Source organism: Mercenaria mercenaria, chromosome 1, assembly GCF_021730395.1.
Source record: "Mercenaria mercenaria strain notata chromosome 1, MADL_Memer_1, whole genome shotgun sequence".
NCBI classification, from domain to species: domain Eukaryota; kingdom Metazoa; phylum Mollusca; class Bivalvia; order Venerida; family Veneridae; genus Mercenaria; species Mercenaria mercenaria.
The window spans coordinates 40032579-40045081 of NC_069361.1; the positions used below are offsets into that span (position 1 = coordinate 40032579).

Consider the following 12503-nt stretch of genomic DNA (forward strand, 5'->3'; position numbering starts at 1 on the left):
GAATTACTGATTTACAGGCTGCTGTCAGTTTATAGCATAGTCGAATGACAAAATAATGCATATCGTTAATTCGTTATCATTAATTAGTATTTAGTTTGTCTATGAAATAACGTACCATTATATAGTAATAGTAAAACATAAGGATGCCTATATGTTGGTTGATTTAGTTGTTTACCAGACAAACATAATTATGATATTGTAACTACATTGTACCAGTGCGTTTTATACGAGTTCAATAATTATTTTTGTTGTCTTTATTTTCTTTTTTTTCTGATAATAGATGAGTTTAGATGTTTCCTGTATATACTAGCAGTAAACAAACGAGCACAAACATGCTATGTCGCACGGTGTCATAGTTTATAAAAATCACAATAAGCTGTTTCATGGTTCACAAGCAAATCATGTATTTAATATCACAGTAATTTGCTGCACTTGCTTTCCAAGGCTAAGTTAATCAACCTGTTAAATTTAGGTCATTATAATAGTACCGTAAGGTTGTTTTATGATAAAACTTGATTTTAAATAATCACCAGCAATTTTTATGGGATAGTTTTCTTTCGATTTTACTTTGATCTAGACATCTTTTGATTTTGCATTTAATTTAGTGGGAATTTTAATTTACATTTGCACGGAATAATCTGTTAATGTATTTATATGTCCGTTTTATTATCGGCGTGTGGCTTTATGGACTGCAATACTCCTTTTGTATAAATTCTTTCGTGTACTGCACACGGAAAACATACAAAAGTCACTGTCAAATTTGTTCAATGCACTAATACCTAAATTGTAGAAACCCCATTTACAGACGATAACCTCGTTTGATTTCAATTAGGCAAGAGTAATTCCGTCCCTCTTTTATCGTGTTCAACGGTTCTTTAATCACGTTTCAAAGCCACTGCATTCTATTAGCAAAATATGTTTTTGCAAACGTTTATATCAATATTATCACATGTTTATTTGCGTGCACAGCTGAACTAAAACAGGTTGCGTATTATTCATTTTAAATGAGAATATGTTTGTTTGAAACGGAACTGGTTAAATGTATTGTCTGTGGAAGAGGTCTCAAAACTGAAATTTCTTAAAAGACATTGACATTTAGACGTTTTCAGTTTAAATTAAATTGGCTACCAAGGAGAAGTTTTATTGGAATGCTGATTTTAATTAATCGTAAACATTAGACTAATCAACGGCATAATCAAATTGTCCATAAAATGCCAGCTAGATCCTCAATAGGTAACAATATGGTATACTAAACGTAGAAGGTAAGGTGATTAAATGCTTCTTTCAGCAAACGGAATCTGTGATTTTTGGTAGGTTTAGTTTTATAGATTTTGTTTTACGGTCCATCAACACATCAAAGCCAAATAACATGAATATTGTATTAACCTCTAAGAAGGGAATGTTTCAAAACTTTTTAATGTTTATATAAGATACAATGTAGTTGAATATAACGTCTTTCCACATCCTGAACATCGTCAATATTCTACTTTGATTCAGACTATGATTGCTAAATTGTTCAGTAGTATCTATAGACTCACATTCTCGCTACTGTATTGGATCAAAACAACAATAGACCGTGTACCGTGTTGTACAATAATAGTACTAATAAACTTTGATAATGTGGCAGTTGACCTCAATACAATCGACACTTGTTTTTTTCCAATACAGGTAAATCCAATATTTGCTTTACAATAGATCTATGACGCATTATCTTTGAACACCCCTGGGCTTATTGGACTCAACTGCCACATTATCAAGGTTTATTAGAAGATAATTGTAAGAATAGAATTACATGTTATGAAAATGTTTGATATTTATAACCGCTTGAAATTGAGAGAGCTTTTATATTAGTGTCTATTAGCAGACATTGTAGTCCATATAGAAAATTGGTAGCCCGTTATCATTTCAAGTTATGTTTATCAGTGATATATAGAAGAAAACAGGACGATTGTCTTTAAGTTGTACCAATATTAATCTAATAAATATTGATAAACGCTGATCACGTGAAACTTCACTAAACGAAGGTATGAGATCTGAAGCTGCTGCGTTTGAAAACGTAATTAAATCGGTTTTTAGGAATTGCTTAACCGTTTTGCTAATGCAGATGCACGGGAATGGTTAATGAATGTTTATAAAAAGCACGTGTAATGAATAAAGTTAATTAATTTTACTGCGTTCAAATGGAATTTGATTAAACTGTTTCCTTTTGAAAATCATTTTTGCGATCTTGAATCAACGATTTTTTTTTTGCATTTTAACAAACAGCTGAAATATAAGTAAATTGTTGATTATGGATTACAGATTTACAGACTGCTGTCAGTTTGTGGCTTATTCAAATAACAAAATAATGCATATCGTTTTTAAGAGTATTCAGTTTGTCTATGAAATAACATACCAGTATATGGTAATGGTAAAACATAAGGGTGCCTACATGTAGATTGATATACTTATCAACCAGACAGATATGATTATGATACTGAAACTACATTGTATCAGTACGTTTATACAAGTTGAATAATTATCTTTTACTTTTGTTGTCTTTATTTTCTTTTTTTCCCAGTTTATAGATAAATAGCTGCGAAGAGTTTGGGGGTGTTTCTTGTATATACTAGAGATAGCCAAACTAGCACAAACAAGCCATGTCACATGGTAGCGTAGATAATGTAAATGACAATAAATTTTCACATGGTTCACAAGCAAATCATATTACTTTGACATTTTATATCTCAACTATTTGCTGCAGTTGCTTTCCAAGGCCAAGTTAATCAAATCTAGAAACTTAGCTCATTATAAGAGTACCGTTGTTTTATGATAAAACTTGATTTTAAATAATAAATCCTGTTTTATGACAATCATTTTTCCGAGAGCATGTGGCTCAAGTACCACACCTCGAGTAATAGAAATTATCCGAATGACTTTGTTGTCTGTGCAAATAAATTTTCTCCAGCCACAGTTCGCGCAATTAATAAATTTTAAGTATCATCTATGAAGATAGCGTAAGTGATCTGTTTACCTACTATTTTCCTGTCGTACTTCTATTAAGCAATTACGACATAATGGGATAAAATTCCTGCTTGTTATCAGTCATTAGGCATAATTGCAGTCAAGTCCATTGATGTTCATCGTATGGTTAAGCTTACACACGTAACACATTTTTCATTGGCTGAACAGGTACTGATTAGGTATATTTATATATCAAATTCATAAGTTTAAGTGCATTTTTATGCATTTTTTTAATGGCGGGGGGGGGGGGGGGGAAAGTTTGGGGTGGGGGGTCCTCATACTTATTATACCCACTATCACTATTTCGTTCAGCATCAATGATGTGTCTGTTTTTTTGCATTATATCATGATTCAGAATTTGAATTACCAGCCGATATCCAAGAGATTAACGGGTAAACTCCATTTAAATTTGAACATATCAAATTCAATACATTTACATTACACAAACAGTTTTCCCTGTATATACCGTTTGAGGTTCAATAGTGATAGAAAAATTACTTTTAGTAAATTTTAATTAACCCTAGTCCGGCCATTGAATAAAATACGCAAGACTTATTAAATCTGTCACCAGCACTTTTTTATGGGATAGCTTTCTTTTGATGATATCAGACAGGCGCTCATTTTACTTTGATCTGGACATTTATTAATTTTGCATTTAATTTAGTGGGGATGCAGATGTGAGAAGTATTATTTTTCATTTGCACGGATCCTATTTGAATTCCTTTAATAATCTGATACTTTATTCATATGTCCGTTTTATTATCGACGTCTGGCTTAATGAGCTGTAATACTCTGTTTACAGTTTGTTTCAACTAAAAAATATATAATTCTAATCTGGTGCCGCAGCAATATCCGCGCACTGATACCAAAATAATGAAAACATCGTAAGATATACAGACGTCATTTCCTTTGGAAAAGGCCACATTTAATCCATGTACTATTACCGCAAAAATAGAAATCACATTAACAGAAGATTCCGTTCTCAGACGTTTGATTGTTGCTCCTTTATAAATAACCTCGCTTGATTTCAATTACGCTGGAATAATTCCGTTCCTCTTTTATCGTGTTCAACAGTTCTTTAATCACGTTTCAAAGCCACTGCATTTTATTAGCAAAATATGTTTTTGCAAACGTTTATATCAATAATATCACATGTTTATTTGCGTGCACAGCTGAACTAAAAACAGGTTGCGTATTATTCATTTTAAATGAGAATATGTTCGTTTGAAACGGAACTGTTTTTACAGTTTCCTGTTATTGGTGGAAATGTGTTTTTTTCCAATATACTTGAAGAGTAAATATATAGTAACATCATTTAATGAGTATGTCGTATAAAACCTGGTTCTAACTTTCTCCATCATAACCTTGATATGTGGGAGACATTGATTTACTCCTGTCTTTGTGTCTGTCTGTCACAAATCTTGTCCGCACTCTAAGTCGAACATTTCTCATCCGATCTTCACCAAACTTGAACAAAATGTGTTTGACCATAAGTCCTCGGCCAATTTCGATAACTAGCCAAATCGGGTCAGGCACTTTTGAATTATGGCCCGTGAATTACTGATCGGAACCACTCATCTAAACAACCAGACCTCCCAAAATTTACTGATCGGAACCACTCATCCAAACCATCGAGACCTCCAAAAAATTACTGATCGGAACCATTCACCCAAACCACTTTGAATCACTAAATGATTAGGCAGTTGTGGGAGACATGCGCTTTTCTCAAAAGCAGCTCTAGTTTATATTAATTTCTACATATGTTATTCGAGCATACGAATTAGATTAGACGGTATATAATAATCTGAACATCGCCTGCGTTATAAGTTGTGTAATATGTTTTATCCCTTTTGAATTACTTGATATACCAGATCTTTTATACATTAAAGAATAACGAACTATAAATCTATCAATTTACATATTACATTCAATACCTAGATATCTTCAACCATTTAATGTGGTTATTTATGACCAATAACATGAGGAATTCATCAATTTTCAATAGAGCAACTAGGTTTAGAAGGATGCGTTTATAGTGGTCATAAAAGAGACATTTCAATATTCGAGGCTTTGAGAGTATTACACTATATTAAATTCTGTCTGCCTATTATATGTTTTGTCTAGGCACTGAAACGATGCATTTACTTCTTTTGACATTCCACGTTGTTAGTAACGTCCTTCACGGTTGCTAAGTAAAGCGGAGATATTCTTGATAATGTAGAGTGTCCCTTTATCACAGAATTAAAGGTAAAGCTTTTGCGATGTGAATACGTAATATGAATTCCTAATAGTTAGCTCTGAAATCCAAACATTCATTTGTGCGCAATAGGTCAATTATTTAGCACATGGAAGTAAAAGAAAACTCGTGCTATTTTAACATATCACTGCATCTGGCATGCATTTAATTAAAATACATCAAAAGGGAGAGACCTTTCCAAACGTTGCCTAAAGCTGTGTTATCGGGATTGCAATGACTGAATCAGTATCGAAGCTTTCTTTTATATAAAGGCACGTGCCTCCAGAATTTGTTATTTTGTTCAGACTTGAGGAACTTCCTTCAATCATTAGATAGCAAAATAAACGTAAATGTATGTAATGATTCGGTATAATTTTACTTCCTCAATACGCATACAAATGTTCAGTATGCCCATAAACCATTCGTATCCGCAGCATAGGCTAAGGTTATTTTAAGAAATAGTGATAATAAATGCATGCATACAGTTTTTTGGGAACATCAGAGATGGTACGTTAAAGAAGATGTGGATATTGTGAAAACTTGTCTATATAGACCATATGTCACTGAGTTCGTGTTCTTTGTTTCATTCTGCTATATTTTAACAGTTTTGCATTGAATATTTGCTACAGATAAATAATAATTTACCCCATGATGTCTATAGTATTTTCATGATAGTCACCAAATAATTGTACACACCTTCATCTGGAAGTCCCGGATACTAATTTAGTATTGAAGTCACTGCAGTATAGTATGAGCCACGCCATGTGAAAACCAACATAGTGCGTTTGCGACCAGCATGGATCCAGACCAGCTTGCGCATCCGCGCAGTCTGGTCAGGATCTATGCTGTTGGCTTTCGAAGCATATTGCAATTAGAGAAACCGTTAGCGAACAGCATGGATCCTGACCAGACTGCACAAATGCGCAGGCTGGTCTGGATCCATGCTGGTCGCAAACGCACTATGTTGGTTTTCTCATGACGCGGCTCATATTATACTACATGTTTAGTGTTGTAACTTCTGGATGTCTGGTCTATAACATGATTATCACTATGTTGATGATTCCATTTGATAAATAATACAGTCACATTTCAAAAACTAATTAAAGTTTACACAAAGCTGGTGTGTTGTTTTCACGGATATCGTTGCAAAATGCCATATATGTACGTTTCTACATCTCTTTTTCCATGTTTACCTTAAAGAATTAATCTATTGCAACATGAATGTGGTATTGAATACACTTACGCCCGATATAACTTGAAAATGGTATATTAATTTTGTGAGAAGAAATGCAATACAGCTTTTTCTGAGAAACTGAACAACCTTTTGGCATAAAAGCATTTGCAACCCTCATAAATGATTTTAAGGAACACATTTAGGGACAGTTTCTACATAAAAAAAAAAGTCACATCTGGAAATATGCGCACAGGTCTGAAAGACATAAACATTGTACAAATTGATTTCTTAATCTAATGTCATATAAACTAATGTCATCTGAAATTGTATTCTAAATAGTATACGTAGGTATCAAAATGCGTTTATTTTGTTAAAGTGTATATAATAATAGATACATCCTGAACGAATTATTCTCTTGAAATCTTGCATTTCAGCTCCGTTAGACTTCATGATGTTTTAGCCGCAAGTACTAAACTGAAGTGTCATAATGTTCAACCCTTTTCTATTGTTGAACAAAATAAGCCATTATTAGATATTTTCGTAATGTAAAGATGCCGTAAAATCATGAAACATATTGATATTGCTCATTAAATTCTATATCTGTCGTAAGTGATTCATAAAGATAAAATAGAAAGCGAGTAACTATATTAAAGCAAATTGTTGCAAATGATTTTTTCCATGACATGTTCAGGAATTTATTGATATTGCCATAGCTCTGTTATTCGATGTCAGAAGATGAAATTATTTTATGAATAATTGGTGTTTTATAAATAATATTGTTGTACAACTTATTAGATAAATTATACATTTGGATTTTGATTTCTTAAAATTTGCTACTAAAACTAAATGTTCTTTGTCACCGAATACTAAACAAGGATTTGTGTAAACGACTGTCGCCGTGTTCTTCAAGGATGACAACGACTAGTGCAATATTTTATGTATAGACTATCGAGGTTTTCTCATTACAGATTTGGTGCAGTCGTTCTGCGCATGTCACAAAATCATTATCATCGCAGCGCACGGCAAAAATACGCATTTGTTTTGCATGTCCGCATGCATTAAATGTACAATATGTATTATATACTGACTAAAGATTAGGGTTAGTATTACCATAGTGACAGAATATATACATTAAAGATACTTTCCGTTCCAATCGCTTGAATCCGGTACATACCGGAGTCTGATATATATCACAGGTTCACCAGATCTGTTTTAGTAACAGCCAAAGACTATTGTTGAAACGTACCTGTATATGTCTCTAGATCTTTAGTTGAAATAGTACATTGTTATGCTGATATCTGTCTCATCGGAAGCCGATACTCATCGGTAATGCATACTACTCTCTTCTACATGTGATAATTTATTTTGGGTTTGTTCATGCCTAGCTTGTATATGTATTATATTAACTTGACAAGAGCTGTTGATACATCGGACGAAAAATAACCTCTTCGTATTATTGTACTGGTATACCATTCCAAAACTTTTGAAATGTAGTAATACACTGATTACACACGAGACATTGGATAAATATGAATGTCTACAATACAGATAATTTATAGACATAATACCCATAATCCCTTGTGGAAGACATTTTGGCATGTGGTGTACTTAGATGTATTGTTGAAACAAGGGTTCTTAAAACAGTAATTTCTTGATAAGTCATTGACTTTTGATCACTTTCAATTTACAATAGATCTGGCTACCAAAGGAGGGTTTTCGTTGGATGAACTGTTTTCATGTTTTTTATGTTTGAAAGCGCGCTTAACGTAGCAGCATCCCACAACATGTATAATTCTGATAATGGTTTCAGGGGTTATGTGATTTTGATATGCGCACAAAGTATAAGTTTGCTCCATTTGAAATTCCATACCCCGGCCCCTAATGTGCTTACTATGGTATAATGAACTGCGTGTTTTGTTAAGGAACAAACATCGGCTTAATAATGCCTCTAGTATTAAGTTACGTTTAATGAGATCGTTGTTCTTTTCTATATTCTGTTTTGTTTGCTTCATTAGTTTGTAATTATGCTGAATATGCAATGGGAGCTACTCGATACATCTCTTGGGAAAGTACATATCTGCAAATTGGACAATTTGACTGGTAACTTTGAAATATATCCCAATCGTAGTCGGCATTCATTTTCCTAATTATGACTTATGAATCGTGTCTGCAATCGCATATTAATAAAATAACATTATCTTTTCAGCTGGAACCAGCTTCATTGTTATCAAATAGTGCTTGGGGAATATTGTATTGTCTATTTTTGTTTTTGTTTACCGAGTGAAAGGAGCGCTGTCGAAATCGTGCTAACTACTTTTGACATAATGGTGGATCAATGCTTTATTTGTGTCCGTGAGTCACTGAGCAGCATCTGAAGATTTGGACTGATTTCAGCAGTTGTTATAAAAGACATACTTTTAGATAATAACGGGATACTTAAGTAATATAATTTCGGAAATTCGGCATTTCATGCACTCAAATGAAATTAAAAGGAATTGTAGTGTTGCCTAGATTTTAAGTTCAACTTAGACATGTGCGATCATTGATCACATTCTACTGTTTTAGCACAAGTAGCATTCCTACAACAGCATATGTCGTTTAGACAGAATACATTTATACATGCTCCCTCACTTCTCCGGAGGTATAAATACACTGATAATGCAGAATTAGAGAAGAATTTCATTCAAGAACAAATTTCATTGGAGTCGTAACAAATTCGATTGTCTTCTTACTATATATGAGCCGCGCCATGAGAAAATCAACATAGTGGCTTTGCGACCAGCATGGATCCAGACCAGCCTGCGCATCCGTGCAGTCTGGTCAGGATCCATGCTGTTCGCTTTCAAAGACTATTGTAATTAGAGAAGCCATTAGCGAACAGAATGGATCCTGACCAGACTGCGCGGATGCGCAGGCTGGTCTGGATCCATGCTGGTCGCATAGCCACTATGTTGGTTTTCCCATGGCGCGGCTCATATTTCGTACTAATATCAATAAAATGATCATGAAAGAATCTTCTTCGACCGAGTTTCTACTGGAAATGTTTAGCTAAATGACGGCAACATGTTTTACAAGCAACTATTCACATAGATATACCTTACGAGAACACTGTTCTCAGAAATCACAATGAATCTGAATAATTTACAAAAACAAATGACTGCAGTTATTACCTGTTCTGGCGCCCTTAATCTATTTGCAGAGATTTTTGTTTCTTTATTTCCAAATAATTAATAGCTGTCATTTTGCGCGCTTTTTTGAAGTATCATTATGTCTTCATAATCGTTAGCTAGCATGATGAGTGAACAGTATTTCTAACATTCCGGTATTTCTTTGAGCAGAAGCCTATTGTAAGTGATAATAAATCAAAGCCTTGAAATGTCTGATGGTTGCGGGTTTTTGGTAGATTTATTTTCTGTTTAAATGCCAGTCTATGCATATACATGAATGAGATAATGTGCCTCATATTTAAGATGAACTCTGCCTGGCCCAGCTTGTGATGTAACCATGGACTGGAATACCTTATCATTGATAGATCTTATATAATCTAAATGGTCAGTGCGAGTGGATACAGGTTGAATAAGAACTGCTTGTTCATTGATAATTCATCCGCATTGTTCATGAATGGGACTATTTTGTGTAGCACATGAACATCCTTTGGATGTGATTTGGAATCAAATAAAGATGCTATGATTGTCAGAAATACACTTTAACTTTGGTAGCGGGATAAACCCGCAACCAAAAATGGGTGCAAACAGAGTAGTTTATTAGTTGAGTTAACCACTTATATCTGTTTTATGATGCTCTGTGAAACACACCAAAGCCAAAAATTACGAAGATTATATTAACTTGATAGAAGGGAACGGTGAACGTCGTATTAAGCAGATGTAATGCAATAATGGGCACAAGTTTGGTAAGAAGATTTGAGAATACTTTCACTTCTTTTCTTTTTTATCCATATTGCTTTAACAGTAAAATTGTGTCTTGCTAAAAACCATTTTGGTCAGATTTCTTCAAAATTTAAAACAGATTCTCATGTACCCTGTCTAAATAATGTAAGTGATAACATTTCCCGGCATATTAAAACATCATCAAGATTTTACTTTGATTTAGTAGGTAGCACAATGTTCGCTATCACTTAGCGTATGATTGTTACGTTCTTTAGGAACATAGACCTCTAACAATTTCACTACTGTATTGGATTCTGGCTTGATTGTACTACATAATATAAACAACAATACGCCGTGTCTCAATATAACACAGAATCTCGCATGCAACAATGGAATTATATTAGTAGGATACAACCCAGAAATGCTTTAACGATCGGATTAATGTAGGGAAATAATACGCAATAGTTTAAAGCAGGTTTGACGTTTGATATTTTAGATAATTTTGCATGTTTTTATTACATTTGACATTTATATAACCTTAAAATAATTGTTATCACTTTTATTTATATTTATTTAAATACAAACAGTTATCATTACGGCAAAGTACAATTATTTCCATAGCGTAAAAACAATACCATTCACACATAAAATGATCTAAGCATGGCATTACTACAGACATTGGTTTACTTTATTTGGAATTAAATTGGACTTTTCTGTTCCTTTCTATGTGATATAGGTTAATGTTATGAAATTGTTATATTTTATTTATATGCGTTTTTTTATACCGGTGTTGGCACAGGTTTGAGCTAGTGATTTATAAAATTTGTACTTAAAATATATAGATAATAATCTACTTATCGTTTTCATGTATAAGTAGCTATATGTGAAGTTTTATTGAATATTATTAATTATGGCATCACTAGTATCATTGTTATTGTCATAACTCATATTATACTCCAAATAGCCATTGCATTGAATGAATATATTATTCAATATTGAGTTAATTTTACATTTCTTAGAGGAAGACTGTATTTGAAATAATTATACACTTTTATACAAGACACCCAAAACTGAAAAACCCACTTGTATGAATCATGTAATGACCTTCTTAAGAATACAAGACCATCATATACTGTTCACTGGTGTAGGGGAAGCCCATAAATAGAACATTTCCTAGAAATTGTAAACTTGTGCTGCGGCAAGTTATATCGATAAAAGTGTACAATGTAATCAGAACGAATCATGTTCAGTGTTCAGACGTACATATGCCCGTGCGGAAATGACCAGTTGCCTGTTATAAAGTACCCAGTATAGACACAACTGAAGACGCTCGAGAATTGAATAGCAGTCAACAAGTCTTGAAATGATTTGATAAAAGAGAGGTTTCATTGATGATAATAAGATAAGAAACTGCATTTAAAACTGAATAGAATAAGAAGTGCAACATACTGTGAAAAATATTTTGAGTACTTTTCAAATATTGCGCAAGTCAACAAAATTAAGAACAAATCATTTTCAAATGGATGAAATGTAGCATGTGTGGGCGTTGTGCGCATAAATATGCTTAGGTTTTTAGTGATAATGTATGCAAGCTTTTTGTACCGTTGCGATATTTGCGTGTTAAACTGGCAATGGACGAGAATATTTGGATAGAAAGATAAAATGCTTAATGCTCGGAATATCTGTAATCAATTTAAGTTTTTACCACCTTTGTTTAATTAAGTGAGGCACACACGCAAACGGAAGGTACCTAATTAGTTAAAAATAACATTAAAGTAATTTGCAATATGAAAGACATTGATTGCCTAGGTAAGTTGGTGCAATTGAGTTGTAAGACAACGTAAACCTGATACGAGTCAATGTAGGTTTAGTAATGGAAAATGGGTTGAAACTAGTTCATAATGACATTCTCACGTTATCTACACAATTCCACATACATGTATATAATAATACATGTAAAGATTATGTGATACATTTCAACTTTAATAGATGTATAAACAATGATATGTTATGCTATATATTTGACGAGACGTAAACAAATTATAGACTTGATTTTACTTGAAACATAAAAATTTTTTGACGCTTTTGTTGATTTTTTGGAACAAATCAATCATTACACAAACTTTACACTCGGTTGTGTGTTTAATAATTTGAGCCATATTATTGTGATTGTGTCTTGATTGAATACTGTATGAAGTTTATA

General features: G+C 33.1%; 1 protein-coding gene across 9 annotated transcripts in view; it reads left to right on the plus strand.

Moving 5' to 3' along the window:
- The window catches only part of LOC123541046 (uncharacterized), a 330808-nt gene that overhangs the window by 178850 nt on the left and 139455 nt on the right, over positions 1-12503 (plus strand). For 2 of the 9 annotated variants that reach the window (XM_045326403.2, XM_045326410.2), the window contains exon 1: positions 10620-10775. The exons of the other annotated variants lie outside the window; for them this stretch is intronic. The gene's annotated coding sequence lies outside the window, so the exon portion shown is untranslated. Of the gene's footprint in view, positions 1-10619; positions 10776-12503 lie in introns of those variants that run through there. 9 annotated transcript variants of the gene reach the window in all.